Genomic DNA, 17,202 nt, shown 5'->3' on the forward strand with positions numbered 1-17,202 from the left:
TCAAATCTTGGGTCAGCAGCATGATTGTAAGGTTTACCAATCACAAAAGGGTAGTGGTGGGAGCAACAAAGCCTTTCAAAGCTTTCAACTGATTGCTTTGCAAATTGATTAACTGTTTTGACGCATTCGGAAGGCCACACTGGTGACGCATTCGGAAGGCCCCTGCTGGTCAGACTGGAAATGCAACAGTGGAAATGCCACAAAAACTCAGGCCAAACATGCATAAAACAACCTTTTACAAACCCATTGCAAGCGCTTTCTTGAAGGTAAAATCTTTCAAATGGAATTAGCTAACCACCCTCAGGTGAGTCTTGAACGGCAGGTTGGCTTTATCAGCAGTTTCAACGGCAGAGCTTGAGCTCATACAAGGTGTCTGGCCGTGATAAAGAAGAAGCCTCCCCGTCGGGGAACCGAACCCCGGTCTTCCGCGTGACAGGCGGAGATACTGTCCACTATACTAACGAGGACTGGTGGTTACAGCAGTGTCCCTGAGCGGTACGGCACCGTATGCTCAACCGTTGAGAAGTCAAGAATACTGGACATGCGGTCATCTGGTGATGGGGCAGATTCTTATTACATTTGCTCCTTCCTCTAATGGAAATGGCTGTATTATTGTTTTAACAAAAAAGACAAAAAGCTGGGTGGGAGGAGCGTGCACCAGACATTACCCTTGCTGAGCATGGTGGCATGTGTGTGGTAGCACATTGTCCCAACGTCTCATGGTTACAGCTCGAGTTTCTCTTCATTCACGCATAAATCTTTCGCCTTTTACTAAAGATTTCCGTGGAGGGGAACATTTGCGAGTTACTGGTATTTTTGGATGCTCTGCTCACAGCAGAGCTACATGCGTTTGTTCAAAAACAGAGGACTTTTGGCGGCTTGCTCCGCAGAACTGCAGCAGGTTGGGCCAGCGTTCGAGAGTGGCCCAACGGTTCGGCCGTTTTGTCCATGTCTGGAGCTGGGTGGTCGTCAAACCATCACCACTTTCCCAGTTCACAACTTCAAATCTTGGGTCAGCAGCATGATTGTAAGGTTTACCAATCACAAAAGGGTAGTGGTGGGAGCAACAAAGCCTTTCAAAGCTTTCAACTGATTGCTTTGCAAATTGATTAACTGTTTTGACGCATTCGGAAGGCCACACTGGTGACGCATTCGGAAGGCCCCTGCTGGTCAGACTGGAAATGCAACAGTGGAAATGCCACAAAAACTCAGGCCAAACATGCATAAAACAACCTTTTACAAACCCATTGCAAGCGCTTTCTTGAAGGTAAAATCTTTCAAATGGAATTAGCTAACCACCCTCAGGTGAGTCTTGAACGGCAGGTTGGCTTTATCAGCAGTTTCAACGGCAGAGCTTGAGCTCATACAAGGTGTCTGGCCGTGATAAAGAAGAAGCCTCCCCGTCGGGGAATCGAACCCCGGTCTTCCGCGTGACAGGCGGAGATACTGTCCACTATACTAACGAGGACTGGTGGTTACTGCAGTGTCCCTGAGCGGTACGGTACCGTATGCTCAACCGTTGAGAAGTCAAGAATACTGGACATGCGGTCATCTGGTGATGGGGCAGATTCTTATTACATTTGCTCCTTCCTCTAATGGAAATGGCTGTATTATTGTTTTAACAAAAAAGACAAAAAGCTGGGTGGGAGGAGCGTGCACCAGACATTACCCTTGCTGAGCATGGTGGCATGTGTGTGGTAGCACATTGTCCCAACGTCTCATGGTTACAGCTCGAGTTTCTCTTCATTCACGCATAAATCTTTCGCCTTTTACTAAAGATTTCCGTGGAGGGGAACATTTGCGAGTTACTGGTATTTTTGGATGCTCTGCTCACAGCAGAGCTACATGCGTTTGTTCAAAAACAGAGGACTTTTGGCGGCTTGCTCCGCAGAACTGCAGCAGGTTGGGCCAGCGTTCGAGAGTGGCCCAACGGTTCGGCCGTTTTGTCCATGTCTGGAGCTGGGTGGTCGTCAAACCATCACCACTTTCCCAGTTCACAACTTCAAATCTTGGGTCAGCAGCATGATTGTAAGGTTTACCAATCACAAAAGGGTAGTGGTGGGAGCAACAAAGCCTTTTAAAGCTTTTAACCGTATGCTCAACCGTTGAGAAGTCAAGAATACTGGACATGCGGTCATCTGGTGATGGGGCAGATTCTTATTACATTTGCTCCTTCCTCTAATGGAAATGGCTGTATTATTGTTTTAACAAAAAAGACAAAAAGCTGGGTGGGAGGAGCGTGCATCAGACATTACCCTTGCTGAGCATGGTGGCATGTGTGTGGTAGCACATTGTCCCAACGTCTCATGGTTACAGCTCGAGTTTCTCTTCATTCACGCATAAATCTTTCGCCTTTTACTAAAGATTTCCGTGGAGGGGAACATTTGCGAGTTACTGGTATTTTTGGATGCTCTGCTCACAGCAGAGCTACATGCGTTTGTTCAAAAACAGAGGACTTTTGGCGGCTTGCGCCGCAGAACTGCAGCAGGTTGGGCCAGCGTTCGAGAGTGGCCCAACGGTTCGGCCGTTTTGTCCATGTCTGGAGCTGGGTGGTCGTCAAACCATCACCACTTTCCCAGTTCACAACTTCAAATCTTGGGTCAGCAGCATGATTGTAAGGTTTACCAATCACAAAAGGGTAGTGGTGGGAGCAACAAAGCCTTTCAAAGCTTTCAACTGATTGCTTTGCAAATTGATTAACTGTTTTGACGCATTCGGAAGGCCACACTGGTGACGCATTCGGAAGGCCCCTGCTGGTCAGACTGGAAATGCAACAGTGGAAATGCCACAAAAACTCAGGCCAAACATGCATAAAACAACCTTTTACAAACCCATTGCAAGCGCTTTCTTGAAGGTAAAATCTTTCAAATGGAATTAGCTAACCACCCTCAGGTGAGTCTTGAACGGCAGGTTGGCTTTATCAGCAGTTTCAACGGCAGAGCTTGAGCTCATACAAGGTGTCTGGCCGTGATAAAGAAGAAGCCTCCCCGTCGGGGAATCGAACCCCGGTCTTCCGCGTGACAGGCGGAGATACTGTCCACTATACTAACGAGGACTGGTGGTTACTGCAGTGTCCCTGAGCGGTACGGTACCGTATGCTCAACCGTTGAGAAGTCAAGAATACTGGACATGCGGTCATCTGGTGATGGGGCAGATTCTTATTGATTTGTAACATTTGCGAGTTACTGGTATTTTTGGATGCTCTGCTCACAGCAGAGCTACATGCGTTTGTTCAAAAACAGAGGACTTTTGGCGGCTTGCGCCGCAGAACTGCAGCAGGTTGGGCCAGCGTTCGAGAGTGGCCCAACGGTTCGGCCGTTTTGTCCATGTCTGGAGCTGGGTGGTCGTCAAACCATCACCACTTTCCCAGTTCACAACTTCAAATCTTGGGTCAGCAGCATGATTGTAAGGTTTACCAATCACAAAAGGGTAGTGGTGGGAGCAACAAAGCCTTTCAAAGCTTTCAACTGATTGCTTTGCAAATTGATTAACTGTTTTGACGCATTCGGAAGGCCACACTGGTGACGCATTCGGAAGGCCCCTGCTGGTCAGACTGGAAATGCAACAGTGGAAATGCCACAAAAACTCAGGCCAAACATGCATAAAACAACCTTTTACAAACCCATTGCAAGCGCTTTCTTGAAGGTAAAATCTTTCAAATGGAATTAGCTAACCACCCTCAGGTGAGTCTTGAACGGCAGGTTGGCTTTATCAGCAGTTTCAACGGCAGAGCTTGAGCTCATACAAGGTGTCTGGCCGTGATAAAGAAGAAGCCTCCCCGTCGGGGAATCGAACCCCGGTCTTCCGCGTGACAGGCGGAGATACTGTCCACTATACTAACGAGGACTGGTGGTTACTGCAGTGTCCCTGAGCGGTACGGCACCGTATGCTCAACCGTTGAGAAGTCAAGAATACTGGACATGCGGTCATCTGGTGATGGGGCAGATTCTTATTACATTTGCTCCTTCCTCTAATGGAAATGGCTGTATTATTGTTTTAACAAAAAAAGACAAAAAGCTGGGTGGGAGGAGCGTGCACCAGACATTACCCTTGCTGAGCATGGTGGCATGTGTGTGGTAGCACATTGTCCCAACGTCTCATGGTTACAGCTCGAGTTTCTCTTCATTCACGCATAAATCTTTCGCCTTTTACTAAAGATTTCCGTGGAGGGGAACATTTGCGAGTTACTGGTATTTTTGGATGCTCTGCTCACAGCAGAGCTACATGCGTTTGTTCAAAAACAGAGGACTTTTGGCAGCTTGCTCCGCAGAACTGCAGCAGGTTGGGCCAGCGTTCGAGAGTGGCCCAACGGTTCGGCCGTTTTGTCCATGTCTGGAGCTGGGTGGTCGTCAAACCATCACCACTTTCCCAGTTCACAACTTCAAATCTTGGGTCAGCAGCATGATTGTAAGGTTTACCAATCACAAAAGGGTAGTGGTGGGAGCAACAAAGCCTTTCAAAGCTTTCAACTGATTGCTTTGCAAATTGATTAACTGTTTTGACGCATTCGGAAGGCCACACTGGTGACGCATTCGGAAGGCCCCTGCTGGTCAGACTGGAAATGCAACAGTGGAAATGCCACAAAAACTCAGGCCAAACATGCATAAAACAACCTTTTACAAACCCATTGCAAGCGCTTTCTTGAAGGTAAAATCTTTCAAATGGAATTAGCTAACCACCCTCAGGTGAGTCTTGAACGGCAGGTTGGCTTTATCAGCAGTTTCAACGGCAGAGCTTGAGCTCATACAAGGTGTCTGGCCGTGATAAAGAAGAAGCCTCCCCGTCGGGGAACCGAACCCCGGTCTTCCGCGTGACAGGCGGAGATACTGTCCACTATACTAACGAGGACTGGTGGTTACAGCAGTGTCCCTGAGCGGTACGGCACCGTATGCTCAACCGTTGAGAAGTCAAGAATACTGGACATGCGGTCATCTGGTGATGGGGCAGATTCTTATTACATTTGCTCCTTCCTCTAATGGAAATGGCTGTATTATTGTTTTAACAAAAAAGACAAAAAGCTGGGTGGGAGGAGCGTGCACCAGACATTACCCTTGCTGAGCATGGTGGCATGTGTGTGGTAGCACATTGTCCCAACGTCTCATGGTTACAGCTCGAGTTTCTGTTCATTCACGCATAAATCATTCGCCTTTTACTAAAGATTTCCGTGGAGGGGAACATTTGCGAGTTACTGGTATTTTTGGATGCTCTGCTCACAGCAGAGCTACATGCGTTTGTTCAAAAACAGAGGACTTTTGGCGGCTTGCTCCGCAGAACTGCAGCAGGTTGGGCCAGCGTTCGAGAGTGGCCCAACGGTTCGGCCGTTTTGTCCATGTCTGGAGCTGGGTGGTCGTCAAACCATCACCACTTTCCCAGTTCACAACTTCAAATCTTGGGTCAGCAGCATGATTGTAAGGTTTACCAATCACAAAAGGGTAGTGGTGGGAGCAACAAAGCCTTTCAAAGCTTTCAACTGATTGCTTTGCAAATTGATTAACTGTTTTGACGCATTCGGAAGGCCACACTGGTGACGCATTCGGAAGGCCCCTGCTGGTCAGACTGGAAATGCAACAGTGGAAATGCCACAAAAACTCAGGCCAAACATGCATAAAACAACCTTTTACAAACCCATTGCAAGCGCTTTCTTGAAGGTAAAATCTTTCAAATGGAATTAGCTATTAGCAGGTGAGTCTTGAACGGCAGGTTGGCTTTATCAGCAGTTTCAACGGCAGAGCTTGAGCTCATACAAGGTGTCTGGCCGTGATAAAGAAGAAGCCTCCCCGTCGGGGAATCGAACCCCGGTCTTCCGCGTGACAGGCGGAGATACTGTCCACTATACTAACGAGGACTGGTGGTTACTGCAGTGTCCCTGAGCGGTACGGCACCGTATGCTCAACCGTTGAGAAGTCAAGAATACTGGACATGCGGTCATCTGGTGATGGGGCAGATTCTTATTACATTTGCTCCTTCCTCTAATGGAAATGGCTGTATTATTGTTTTAACAAAAAAGACAAAAAGCTGGGTGGGAGGAGCGTGCACCAGACATTACCCTTGCTGAGCATGGTGGCATGTGTGTGGTAGCACATTGTCCCAACGTCTCATGGTTACAGCTCGAGTTTCTCTTCATTCACGCATAAATCTTTCGCCTTTTACTAAAGATTTCCGTGGAGGGGAACATTTGCGAGTTACTGGTATTTTTGGATGCTCTGCTCACAGCAGAGCTACATGCGTTTGTTCAAAAACAGAGGACTTTTGGCGGCTTGCTCCGCAGAACTGCAGCAGGTTGGGCCAGCGTTCGAGAGTGGCCCAACGGTTCGGCCGTTTTGTCCATGTCTGGAGCTGGGTGGTCGTCAAACCATCACCACTTTCCCAGTTCACAACTTCAAATCTTGGGTCAGCAGCATGATTGTAAGGTTTACCAATCACAAAAGGGTAGTGGTGGGAGCAACAAAGCCTTTTAAAGCTTTTAACTGATTGCTTTGCAAATTGATTAACTGTTTTGACGCATTCGGAAGGCCACACTGGTGACGCATTCGGAAGGCCCCTGCTGGTCAGACTGGAAATGCAACAGTGGAAATGCCACAAAAACTCAGGCCAAACATGCATAAAACAACCTTTTACAAACCCATTGCAAGCGCTTTCTTGAAGGTAAAATCTTTCAAATGGAATTAGCTAACCACCCTCAGGTGAGTCTTGAACGGCAGGTTGGCTTTATCAGCAGTTTCAACGGCAGAGCTTGAGCTCATACAAGGTGTCTGGCCGTGATAAAGAAGAAGCCTCCCCGTCGGGGAATCGAACCCCGGTCTTCCGCGTGACAGGCGGAGATACTGTCCACTATACTAACGAGGACTGGTGGTTACTGCAGTGTCCCTGAGCGGTACGGCACCGTATGCTCAACCGTTGAGAAGTCAAGAATACTGGACATGCGGTCATCTGGTGATGGGGCAGATTCTTATTACATTTGCTCCTTCCTCTAATGGAAATGGCTGTATTATTGTTTTAACAAAAAAGACAAAAAGCTGGGTGGGAGGAGCGTGCACCAGACATTACCCTTGCTGAGCATGGTGGCATGTGTGTGGTAGCACATTGTCCCAACGTCTCATGGTTAAAGCTCGAGTTTCTCTTCATTCACGCATAAATCTTTCGCCTTTTACTAAAGATTTCCGTGGAGGGGAACATTTGCGAGTTACTGGTATTTTTGGATGCTCTGCTCACAGCAGAGCTACATGCGTTTGTTCAAAAACAGAGGACTTTTGGCGGCTTGCTCCGCAGAACTGCAGCAGGTTGGGCCAGCGTTCGAGAGTGGCCCAACGGTTCGGCCGTTTTGTCCATGTCTGGAGCTGGGTGGTCGTCAAACCATCACCACTTTCCCAGTTCACAACTTCAAATCTTGGGTCAGCAGCATGATTGTAAGGTTTACCAATCACAAAAGGGTAGTGGTGGGAGCAACAAAGCCTTTCAAAGCTTTCAACTGATTGCTTTGCAAATTGATTAACTGTTTTGACGCATTCGGAAGGCCACACTGGTGACGCATTCGGAAGGCCCCTGCTGGTCAGACTGGAAATGCAACAGTGGAAATGCCACAAAAACTCAGGCCAAACATGCATAAAACAACCTTTTACAAACCCATTGCAAGCGCTTTCTTGAAGGTAAAATCTTTCAAATGGAATTAGCTAACCACCCTCAGGTGAGTCTTGAACGGCAGGTTGGCTTTATCAGCAGTTTCAACGGCAGAGCTTGAGCTCATACAAGGTGTCTGGCCGTGATAAAGAAGAAGCCTCCCCGTCGGGGAATCGAACCCCGGTCTTCCGCGTGACAGGCGGAGATACTGTCCACTATACTAACGAGGACTGGTGGTTACTGCAGTGTCCCTGAGCGGTACGGCACCGTATGCTCAACCGTTGAGAAGTCAAGAATACTGGACATGCGGTCATCTGGTGATGGGGCAGATTCTTATTACATTTGCTCCTTCCTCTAATGGAAATGGCTGTATTATTGTTTTAACAAAAAAGACAAAAAGCTGGGTGGGAGGAGCGTGCACCAGACATTACCCTTGCTGAGCATGGTGGCACATGTGTGGTAGCACATTGTCCCAACGTCTCATGGTTACAGCTCGAGTTTCTCTTCATTCACGCATAAATCTTTCGCCTTTTACTAAAGATTTCCGTGGAGGGGAACATTTGCGAGTTACTGGTATTTTTGGATGCTCTGCTCACAGCAGAGCTACATGCGTTTGTTCAAAAACAGAGGACTTTTGGCGGCTTGCTCCGCAGAACTGCAGCAGGTTGGGCCAGCGTTCGAGAGTGGCCCAACGGTTCGGCCGTTTTGTCCATGTCTGGAGCTGGGTGGTCGTCAAACCATCACCACTTTCCCAGTTCACAACTTCAAATCTTGGGTCAGCAGCATGATTGTAAGGTTTACCAATCACAAAAGGGTAGTGGTGGGAGCAACAAAGCCTTTTAAAGCTTTTAACTGATTGCTTTGCAAATTGATTAACTGTTTTGACGCATTCGGAAGGCCACACTGGTGACGCATTCGGAAGGCCCCTGCTGGTCAGACTGGAAATGCAACAGTGGAAATGCCACAAAAACTCAGGCCAAACATGCATAAAACAACCTTTTACAAACCCATTGCAAGCGCTTTCTTGAAGGTAAAATCTTTCAAATGGAATTAGCTAACCACCCTCAGGTGAGTCTTGAACGGCAGGTTGGCTTTATCAGCAGTTTCAACGGCAGAGCTTGAGCTCATACAAGGTGTCTGGCCGTGATAAAGAAGAAGCCTCCCCGTCGGGGAATCGAACCCCGGTCTTCCGCGTGACAGGCGGAGATACTGTCCACTATACTAACGAGGACTGGTGGTTACTGCAGTGTCCCTGAGCGGTACGGCACCGTATGCTCAACCGTTGAGAAGTCAAGAATACTGGACATGCGGTCATCTGGTGATGGGGCAGATTCTTATTACATTTGCTCCTTCCTCTAATGGAAATGGCTGTATTATTGTTTTAACAAAAAAGACAAAAAGCTGGGTGGGAGGAGCGTGCACCAGACATTACCCTTGCTGAGCATGGTGGCATGTGTGTGGTAGCACATTGTCCCAACGTCTCATGGTTACAGCTCGAGTTTCTCTTCATTCACGCATAAATCTTTCGCCTTTTACTAAAGATTTCCGTGGAGGGGAACATTTGCGAGTTACTGGTATTTTTGGATGCTCTGCTCACAGCAGAGCTACATGCGTTTGTTCAAAAACAGAGGACTTTTGGCGGCTTGCTCCGCAGAACTGCAGCAGGTTGGGCCAGCGTTCGAGAGTGGCCCAACGGTTCGGCCGTTTTGTCCATGTCTGGAGCTGGGTGGTCGTCAAACCATCACCACTTTCCCAGTTCACAACTTCAAATCTTGGGTCAGCAGCATGATTGTAAGGTTTAGCAATCACAAAAGGGTAGTGGTGGGAGCAACAAAGCCTTTCAAAGCTTTCAACTGATTGCTTTGCAAATTGATTAACTGTTTTGACGGATTCGGAAGGCCACACTGGTGACGCATTCGGAAGGCCCCTGCTGGTCAGACTGGAAATGCAACAGTGGAAATGCCACAAAAACTCAGGCCAAACATGCATAAAACAACCTTTTACAAACCCATTGCAAGCGCTTTCTTGAAGGTAAAATCTTTCAAATGGAATTAGCTAACCACCCTCAGGTGAGTCTTGAACGGCAGGTTGGCTTTATCAGCAGTTTCAACGGCAGAGCTTGAGCTCATACAAGGTGTCTGGCCGTGATAAAGAAGAAGCCTCCCCGTCGGGGAATCGAACCCCGGTCTTCCGCGTGACAGGCGGAGATACTGTCCACTATACTAACGAGGACTGGTGGTTACTGCAGTGTCCCTGAGCGGTACGGCACCGTATGCTCAACCGTTGAGAAGTCAAGAATACTGGACATGCGGTCATCTGGTGATGGGGCAGATTCTTATTACATTTGCTCCTTCCTCTAATGGAAATGGCTGTATTATTGTTTTAACAAAAAAGACAAAAAGCTGGGTGGGAGGAGCGTGCACCAGACATTACCCTTGCTGAGCATGGTGGCATGTGTGTGGTAGCACATTGTCCCAACGTCTCATGGTTACAGCTCGAGTTTCTCTTCATTCACGCATAAATCTTTCGCCTTTTACTAAAGATTTCCGTGGAGGGGAACATTTGCGAGTTACTGGTATTTTTGGATGCTCTGCTCACAGCAGAGCTACATGCGTTTGTTCAAAAACAGAGGACTTTTGGCGGCTTGCTCCGCAGAACTGCAGCAGGTTGGGCCAGCGTTCGAGAGTGGCCCAACGGTTCGGCCGTTTTGTCCATGTCTGGAGCTGGGTGGTCGTCAAACCATCACCACTTTCCCAGTTCACAACTTCAAATCTTGGGTCAGCAGCATGATTGTAAGGTTTACCAATCACAAAAGGGTAGTGGTGGGAGCAACAAAGCCTTTCAAAGCTTTCAACTGATTGCTTTGCAAATTGATTAACTGTTTTGACGCATTCGGAAGGCCACACTGGTGACGCATTCGGAAGGCCCCTGCTGGTCAGACTGGAAATGCAACAGTGGAAATGCCACAAAAACTCAGGCCAAACATGCATAAAACAACCTTTTACAAACCCATTGCAAGCGCTTTCTTGAAGGTAAAATCTTTCAAATGGAATTAGCTAACCACCCTCAGGTGAGTCTTGAACGGCAGGTTGGCTTTATCAGCAGTTTCAACGGCAGAGCTTGAGCTCATACAAGGTGTCTGGCCGTGATAAAGAAGAAGCCTCCCCGTCGGGGAACCGAACCCCGGTCTTCCGCGTGACAGGCGGAGATACTGTCCACTATACTAACGAGGACTGGTGGTTACAGCAGTGTCCCTGAGCGGTACGGCACCGTATGCTCAACCGTTGAGAAGTCAAGAATACTGGACATGCGGTCATCTGGTGATGGGGCAGATTCTTATTACATTTGCTCCTTCCTCTAATGGAAATGGCTGTATTATTGTTTTAACAAAAAAGACAAAAAGCTGGGTGGGAGGAGCGTGCACCAGACATTACCCTTGCTGAGCATGGTGGCATGTGTGTGGTAGCACATTGTCCCAACGTCTCATGGTTACAGCTCGAGTTTCTCTTCATTCACGCATAAATCTTTCGCCTTTTACTAAAGATTTCCGTGGAGGGGAACATTTGCGAGTTACTGGTATTTTTGGATGCTCTGCTCACAGCAGAGCTACATGCGTTTGTTCAAAAACAGAGGACTTTTGGCGGCTTGCTCCGCAGAACTGCAGCAGGTTGGGCCAGCGTTCGAGAGTGGCCCAACGGTTCGGCCGTTTTGTCCATGTCTGGAGCTGGGTGGTCGTCAAACCATCACCACTTTCCCAGTTCACAACTTCAAATCTTGGGTCAGCAGCATGATTGTAAGGTTTACCAATCACAAAAGGGTAGTGGTGGGAGCAACAAAGCCTTTCAAAGCTTTCAACTGATTGCTTTGCAAATTGATTAACTGTTTTGACGCATTCGGAAGGCCACACTGGTGACGCATTCGGAAGGCCCCTGCTGGTCAGACTGGAAATGCAACAGTGGAAATGCCACAAAAACTCAGGCCAAACATGCATAAAACAACCTTTTACAAACCCATTGCAAGCGCTTTCTTGAAGGTAAAATCTTTCAAATGGAATTAGCTAACCACCCTCAGGTGAGTCTTGAACGGCAGGTTGGCTTTATCAGCAGTTTCAACGGCAGAGCTTGAGCTCATACAAGGTGTCTGGCCGTGATAAAGAAGAAGCCTCCCCGTCGGGGAATCGAACCCCGGTCTTCCGCGTGACAGGCGGAGATACTGTCCACTATACTAACGAGGACTGGTGGTTACTGCAGTGTCCCTGAGCGGTACGGTACCGTATGCTCAACCGTTGAGAAGTCAAGAATACTGGACATGCGGTCATCTGGTGATGGGGCAGATTCTTATTACATTTGCTCCTTCCTCTAATGGAAATGGCTGTATTATTGTTTTAACAAAAAAGACAAAAAGCTGGGTGGGAGGAGCGTGCACCAGACATTACCCTTGCTGAGCATGGTGGCATGTGTGTGGTAGCACATTGTCCCAACGTCTCATGGTTACAGCTCGAGTTTCTCTTCATTCACGCATAAATCTTTCGCCTTTTACTAAAGATTTCCGTGGAGGGGAACATTTGCGAGTTACTGGTATTTTTGGATGCTCTACTCACAGCAGAGCTACATGCGTTTGTTCAAAAACAGAGGACTTTTGGCGGCTTGCTCCGCAGAACTGCAGCAGGTTGGGCCAGCGTTCGAGAGTGGCCCAACGGTTCGGCCGTTTTGTCCATGTCTGGAGCTGGGTGGTCGTCAAACCATCACCACTTTCCCAGTTCACAACTTCAAATCTTGGGTCAGCAGCATGATTGTAAGGTTTACCAATCACAAAAGGGTAGTGGTGGGAGCAACAAAGCCTTTTAAAGCTTTTAACCGTATGCTCAACCGTTGAGAAGTCAAGAATACTGGACATGCGGTCATCTGGTGATGGGGCAGATTCTTATTACATTTGCTCCTTCCTCTAATGGAAATGGCTGTATTATTGTTTTAACAAAAAAGACAAAAAGCTGGGTGGGAGGAGCGTGCATCAGACATTACCCTTGCTGAGCATGGTGGCATGTGTGTGGTAGCACATTGTCCCAACGTCTCATGGTTACAGCTCGAGTTTCTCTTCATTCACGCATAAATCTTTCGCCTTTTACTAAAGATTTCCGTGGAGGGGAACATTTGCGAGTTACTGGTATTTTTGGATGCTCTGCTCACAGCAGAGCTACATGCGTTTGTTCAAAAACAGAGGACTTTTGGCGGCTTGCGCCGCAGAACTGCAGCAGGTTGGGCCAGCGTTCGAGAGTGGCCCAACGGTTCGGCCGTTTTGTCCATGTCTGGAGCTGGGTGGTCGTCAAACCATCACCACTTTCCCAGTTCACAACTTCAAATCTTGGGTCAGCAGCATGATTGTAAGGTTTACCAATCACAAAAGGGTAGTGGTGGGAGCAACAAAGCCTTTCAAAGCTTTCAACTGATTGCTTTGCAAATTGATTAACTGTTTTGACGCATTCGGAAGGCCACACTGGTGACGCATTCGGAAGGCCCCTGCTGGTCAGACTGGAAATGCAACAGTGGAAATGCCACAAAAACTCAGGCCAAACATGCATAAAACAACCTTTTACAAACCCATTGCAAGCGCTTTCTTGAAGGTAAAATCTTTCAAATGGAATTAGCTAACCACCCTCAGGTGAGTCTTGAACGGCAGGTTGGCTTTATCAGCAGTTTCAACGGCAGAGCTTGAGCTCATACAAGGTGTCTGGCCGTGATAAAGAAGAAGCCTCCCCGTCGGGGAATCGAACCCCGGTCTTCCGCGTGACAGGCGGAGATACTGTCCACTATACTAACGAGGACTGGTGGTTACTGCAGTGTCCCTGAGCGGTACGGTACCGTATGCTCAACCGTTGAGAAGTCAAGAATACTGGACATGCGGTCATCTGGTGATGGGGCAGATTCTTATTGATTTGTAACATTTGCGAGTTACTGGTATTTTTGGATGCTCTGCTCACAGCAGAGCTACATGCGTTTGTTCAAAAACAGAGGACTTTTGGCGGCTTGCGCCGCAGAACTGCAGCAGGTTGGGCCAGCGTTCGAGAGTGGCCCAACGGTTCGGCCGTTTTGTCCATGTCTGGAGCTGGGTGGTCGTCAAACCATCACCACTTTCCCAGTTCACAACTTCAAATCTTGGGTCAGCAGCATGATTGTAAGGTTTACCAATCACAAAAGGGTAGTGGTGGGAGCAACAAAGCCTTTCAAAGCTTTCAACTGATTGCTTTGCAAATTGATTAACTGTTTTGACGCATTCGGAAGGCCACACTGGTGACGCATTCGGAAGGCCCCTGCTGGTCAGACTGGAAATGCAACAGTGGAAATGCCACAAAAACTCAGGCCAAACATGCATAAAACAACCTTTTACAAACCCATTGCAAGCGCTTTCTTGAAGGTAAAATCTTTCAAATGGAATTAGCTAACCACCCTCAGGTGAGTCTTGAACGGCAGGTTGGCTTTATCAGCAGTTTCAACGGCAGAGCTTGAGCTCATACAAGGTGTCTGGCCGTGATAAAGAAGAAGCCTCCCCGTCGGGGAATCGAACCCCGGTCTTCCGCGTGACAGGCGGAGATACTGTCCACTATACTAACGAGGACTGGTGGTTACTGCAGTGTCCCTGAGCGGTACGGCACCGTATGCTCAACCGTTGAGAAGTCAAGAATACTGGACATGCGGTCATCTGGTGATGGGGCAGATTCTTATTACATTTGCTCCTTCCTCTAATGGAAATGGCTGTATTATTGTTTTAACAAAAAAAGACAAAAAGCTGGGTGGGAGGAGCGTGCACCAGACATTACCCTTGCTGAGCATGGTGGCATGTGTGTGCTAGCACATTGTCCCAACGTCTCATGGTTACAGCTCGAGTTTCTCTTCATTCACGCATAAATCTTTCGCCTTTTACTAAAGATTTCCGTGGAGGGGAACATTTGCGAGTTACTGGTATTTTTGGATGCTCTGCTCACAGCAGAGCTACATGCGTTTGTTCAAAAACAGAGGACTTTTGGCAGCTTGCTCCGCAGAACTGCAGCAGGTTGGGCCAGCGTTCGAGAGTGGCCCAACGGTTCGGCCGTTTTGTCCATGTCTGGAGCTGGGTGGTCGTCAAACCATCACCACTTTCCCAGTTCACAACTTCAAATCTTGGGTCAGCAGCATGATTGTAAGGTTTACCAATCACAAAAGGGTAGTGGTGGGAGCAACAAAGCCTTTCAAAGCTTTCAACTGATTGCTTTGCAAATTGATTAACTGTTTTGACGCATTCGGAAGGCCACACTGGTGACGCATTCGGAAGGCCCCTGCTGGTCAGACTGGAAATGCAACAGTGGAAATGCCACAAAAACTCAGGCCAAACATGCATAAAACAACCTTTTACAAACCCATTGCAAGCGCTTTCTTGAAGGTAAAATCTTTCAAATGGAATTAGCTAACCACCCTCAGGTGAGTCTTGAACGGCAGGTTGGCTTTATCAGCAGTTTCAACGGCAGAGCTTGAGCTCATACAAGGTGTCTGGCCGTGATAAAGAAGAAGCCTCCCCGTCGGGGAACCGAACCCCGGTCTTCCGCGTGACAGGCGGAGATACTGTCCACTATACTAACGAGGACTGGTGGTTACAGCAGTGTCCCTGAGCGGTACGGCACCGTATGCTCAACCGTTGAGAAGTCAAGAATACTGGACATGCGGTCATCTGGTGATGGGGCAGATTCTTATTACATTTGCTCCTTCCTCTAATGGAAATGGCTGTATTATTGTTTTAACAAAAAAGACAAAAAGCTGGGTGGGAGGAGCGTGCACCAGACATTACCCTTGCTGAGCATGGTGGCATGTGTGTGGTAGCACATTGTCCCAACGTCTCATGGTTACAGCTCGAGTTTCTGTTCATTCACGCATAAATCATTCGCCTTTTACTAAAGATTTCCGTGGAGGGGAACATTTGCGAGTTACTGGTATTTTTGGATGCTCTGCTCACAGCAGAGCTACATGCGTTTGTTCAAAAACAGAGGACTTTTGGCGGCTTGCTCCGCAGAACTGCAGCAGGTTGGGCCAGCGTTCGAGAGTGGCCCAACGGTTCGGCCGTTTTGTCCATGTCTGGAGCTGGGTGGTCGTCAAACCATCACCACTTTCCCAGTTCACAACTTCAAATCTTGGGTCAGCAGCATGATTGTAAGGTTTACCAATCACAAAAGGGTAGTGGTGGGAGCAACAAAGCCTTTCAAAGCTTTCAACTGATTGCTTTGCAAATTGATTAACTGTTTTGACGCATTCGGAAGGCCACACTGGTGACGCATTCGGAAGGCCCCTGCTGGTCAGACTGGAAATGCAACAGTGGAAATGCCACAAAAACTCAGGCCAAACATGCATAAAACAACCTTTTACAAACCCATTGCAAGCGCTTTCTTGAAGGTAAAATCTTTCAAATGGAATTAGCTATTAGCAGGTGAGTCTTGAACGGCAGGTTGGCTTTATCAGCAGTTTCAACGGCAGAGCTTGAGCTCATACAAGGTGTCTGGCCGTGATAAAGAAGAAGCCTCCCCGTCGGGGAATCGAACCCCGGTCTTCCGCGTGACAGGCGGAGATACTGTCCACTATACTAACGAGGACTGGTGGTTACTGCAGTGTCCCTGAGCGGTACGGCACCGTATGCTCAACCGTTGAGAAGTCAAGAATACTGGACATGCGGTCATCTGGTGATGGGGCAGATTCTTATTACATTTGCTCCTTCCTCTAATGGAAATGGCTGTATTATTGTTTTAACAAAAAAGACAAAAAGCTGGGTGGGAGGAGCGTGCACCAGACATTACCCTTGCTGAGCATGGTGGCATGTGTGTGGTAGCACATTGTCCCAACGTCTCATGGTTACAGCTCGAGTTTCTCTTCATTCACGCATAAATCTTTCGCCTTTTACTAAAGATTTCCGTGGAGGGGAACATTTGCGAGTTACTGGTATTTTTGGATGCTCTGCTCACAGCAGAGCTACATGCGTTTGTTCAAAAACAGAGGACTTTTGGCGGCTTGCTCCGCAGAACTGCAGCAGGTTGGGCCAGCGTTCGAGAGTGGCCCAACGGTTCGGCCGTTTTGTCCATGTCTGGAGCTGGGTGGTCGTCAAACCATCACCACTTTCCCAGTTCACAACTTCAAATCTTGGGTCAGCAGCATGATTGTAAGGTTTACCAATCACAAAAGGGTAGTGGTGGGAGCAACAAAGCCTTTTAAAGCTTTTAACTGATTGCTTTGCAAATTGATTAACTGTTTTGACGCATTCGGAAGGCCACACTGGTGACGCATTCGGAAGGCCCCTGCTGGTCAGACTGGAAATGCAACAGTGGAAATGCCACAAAAACTCAGGCCAAACATGCATAAAACAACCTTTTACAAACCCATTGCAAGCGCTTTCTTGAAGGTAAAATCTTTCAAATGGAATTAGCTAACCACCCTCAGGTGAGTCTTGAACGGCAGGTTGGCTTTATCAGCAGTTTCAACGGCAGAGCTTGAGCTCATACAAGGTGTCTGGCCGTGATAAAGAAGAAGCCTCCCCGTCGGGGAATCGAACCCCGGTCTTCCGCGTGACAGGCGG

The 17,202-nt window shown here is 48.0% G+C and overlaps 16 non-coding genes across 16 annotated transcripts; all 16 read left to right on the top strand.

Annotated features, from left to right (window-relative positions):
* The first annotated feature begins 727 nt into the window (after window positions 1–727).
* LOC130074446 (U5 spliceosomal RNA) lies at window positions 728–842 on the top strand. Its single transcript, XR_008804773.1, has one exon. It is a non-coding gene; the product is annotated as a U5 spliceosomal RNA (small nuclear RNA).
* An 886-nt stretch (window positions 843–1,728) lies between these two features.
* LOC130074548 (U5 spliceosomal RNA) lies at window positions 1,729–1,843 on the top strand. Its single transcript, XR_008804874.1, has one exon. It is a non-coding gene; the product is annotated as a U5 spliceosomal RNA (small nuclear RNA).
* A 471-nt stretch (window positions 1,844–2,314) lies between these two features.
* On the top strand, window positions 2,315–2,429 carry LOC130074651 (U5 spliceosomal RNA). Its single transcript, XR_008804975.1, has one exon. It is a non-coding gene; the product is annotated as a U5 spliceosomal RNA (small nuclear RNA).
* A 1,678-nt stretch (window positions 2,430–4,107) lies between these two features.
* On the top strand, window positions 4,108–4,222 carry LOC130074753 (U5 spliceosomal RNA). The gene has a single exon (XR_008805074.1). It is a non-coding gene; the product is annotated as a U5 spliceosomal RNA (small nuclear RNA).
* Window positions 4,223–5,108: 886 nt separating this feature from the next.
* LOC130079700 (U5 spliceosomal RNA) lies at window positions 5,109–5,223 on the top strand. The gene has a single exon (XR_008806491.1). It is a non-coding gene; the product is annotated as a U5 spliceosomal RNA (small nuclear RNA).
* An 882-nt stretch (window positions 5,224–6,105) lies between these two features.
* Window positions 6,106–6,220, top strand: LOC130074859 (U5 spliceosomal RNA). The gene has a single exon (XR_008805175.1). It is a non-coding gene; the product is annotated as a U5 spliceosomal RNA (small nuclear RNA).
* An 885-nt stretch (window positions 6,221–7,105) lies between these two features.
* LOC130097253 (U5 spliceosomal RNA) lies at window positions 7,106–7,221 on the top strand. The gene has a single exon (XR_008808286.1). It is a non-coding gene; the product is annotated as a U5 spliceosomal RNA (small nuclear RNA).
* An 886-nt stretch (window positions 7,222–8,107) lies between these two features.
* On the top strand, window positions 8,108–8,222 carry LOC130074964 (U5 spliceosomal RNA). The gene has a single exon (XR_008805276.1). It is a non-coding gene; the product is annotated as a U5 spliceosomal RNA (small nuclear RNA).
* Window positions 8,223–9,108: 886 nt separating this feature from the next.
* LOC130075069 (U5 spliceosomal RNA) lies at window positions 9,109–9,223 on the top strand. Its single transcript, XR_008805377.1, has one exon. It is a non-coding gene; the product is annotated as a U5 spliceosomal RNA (small nuclear RNA).
* An 886-nt stretch (window positions 9,224–10,109) lies between these two features.
* LOC130075176 (U5 spliceosomal RNA) lies at window positions 10,110–10,224 on the top strand. Its single transcript, XR_008805456.1, has one exon. It is a non-coding gene; the product is annotated as a U5 spliceosomal RNA (small nuclear RNA).
* An 886-nt stretch (window positions 10,225–11,110) lies between these two features.
* LOC130075241 (U5 spliceosomal RNA) lies at window positions 11,111–11,225 on the top strand. The gene has a single exon (XR_008805463.1). It is a non-coding gene; the product is annotated as a U5 spliceosomal RNA (small nuclear RNA).
* An 886-nt stretch (window positions 11,226–12,111) lies between these two features.
* On the top strand, window positions 12,112–12,226 carry LOC130078423 (U5 spliceosomal RNA). Its single transcript, XR_008805926.1, has one exon. It is a non-coding gene; the product is annotated as a U5 spliceosomal RNA (small nuclear RNA).
* Window positions 12,227–12,697: 471 nt separating this feature from the next.
* LOC130075352 (U5 spliceosomal RNA) lies at window positions 12,698–12,812 on the top strand. The gene has a single exon (XR_008805474.1). It is a non-coding gene; the product is annotated as a U5 spliceosomal RNA (small nuclear RNA).
* Window positions 12,813–14,490: 1,678 nt separating this feature from the next.
* On the top strand, window positions 14,491–14,605 carry LOC130075415 (U5 spliceosomal RNA). Its single transcript, XR_008805524.1, has one exon. It is a non-coding gene; the product is annotated as a U5 spliceosomal RNA (small nuclear RNA).
* Window positions 14,606–15,491: 886 nt separating this feature from the next.
* On the top strand, window positions 15,492–15,606 carry LOC130079785 (U5 spliceosomal RNA). The gene has a single exon (XR_008806593.1). It is a non-coding gene; the product is annotated as a U5 spliceosomal RNA (small nuclear RNA).
* An 882-nt stretch (window positions 15,607–16,488) lies between these two features.
* LOC130075477 (U5 spliceosomal RNA) lies at window positions 16,489–16,603 on the top strand. The gene has a single exon (XR_008805527.1). It is a non-coding gene; the product is annotated as a U5 spliceosomal RNA (small nuclear RNA).
* The last annotated feature ends 599 nt before the right edge of the window (window positions 16,604–17,202 follow it).

The sequence above is a fragment of the Rhinichthys klamathensis genome, unplaced genomic scaffold (assembly GCF_029890125.1).
Source record: "Rhinichthys klamathensis goyatoka isolate OS25496 unplaced genomic scaffold, OSU_Roscu_1.1 h1tg000001l_1, whole genome shotgun sequence".
NCBI lineage: Eukaryota > Metazoa > Chordata > Actinopteri > Cypriniformes > Leuciscidae > Rhinichthys > Rhinichthys klamathensis.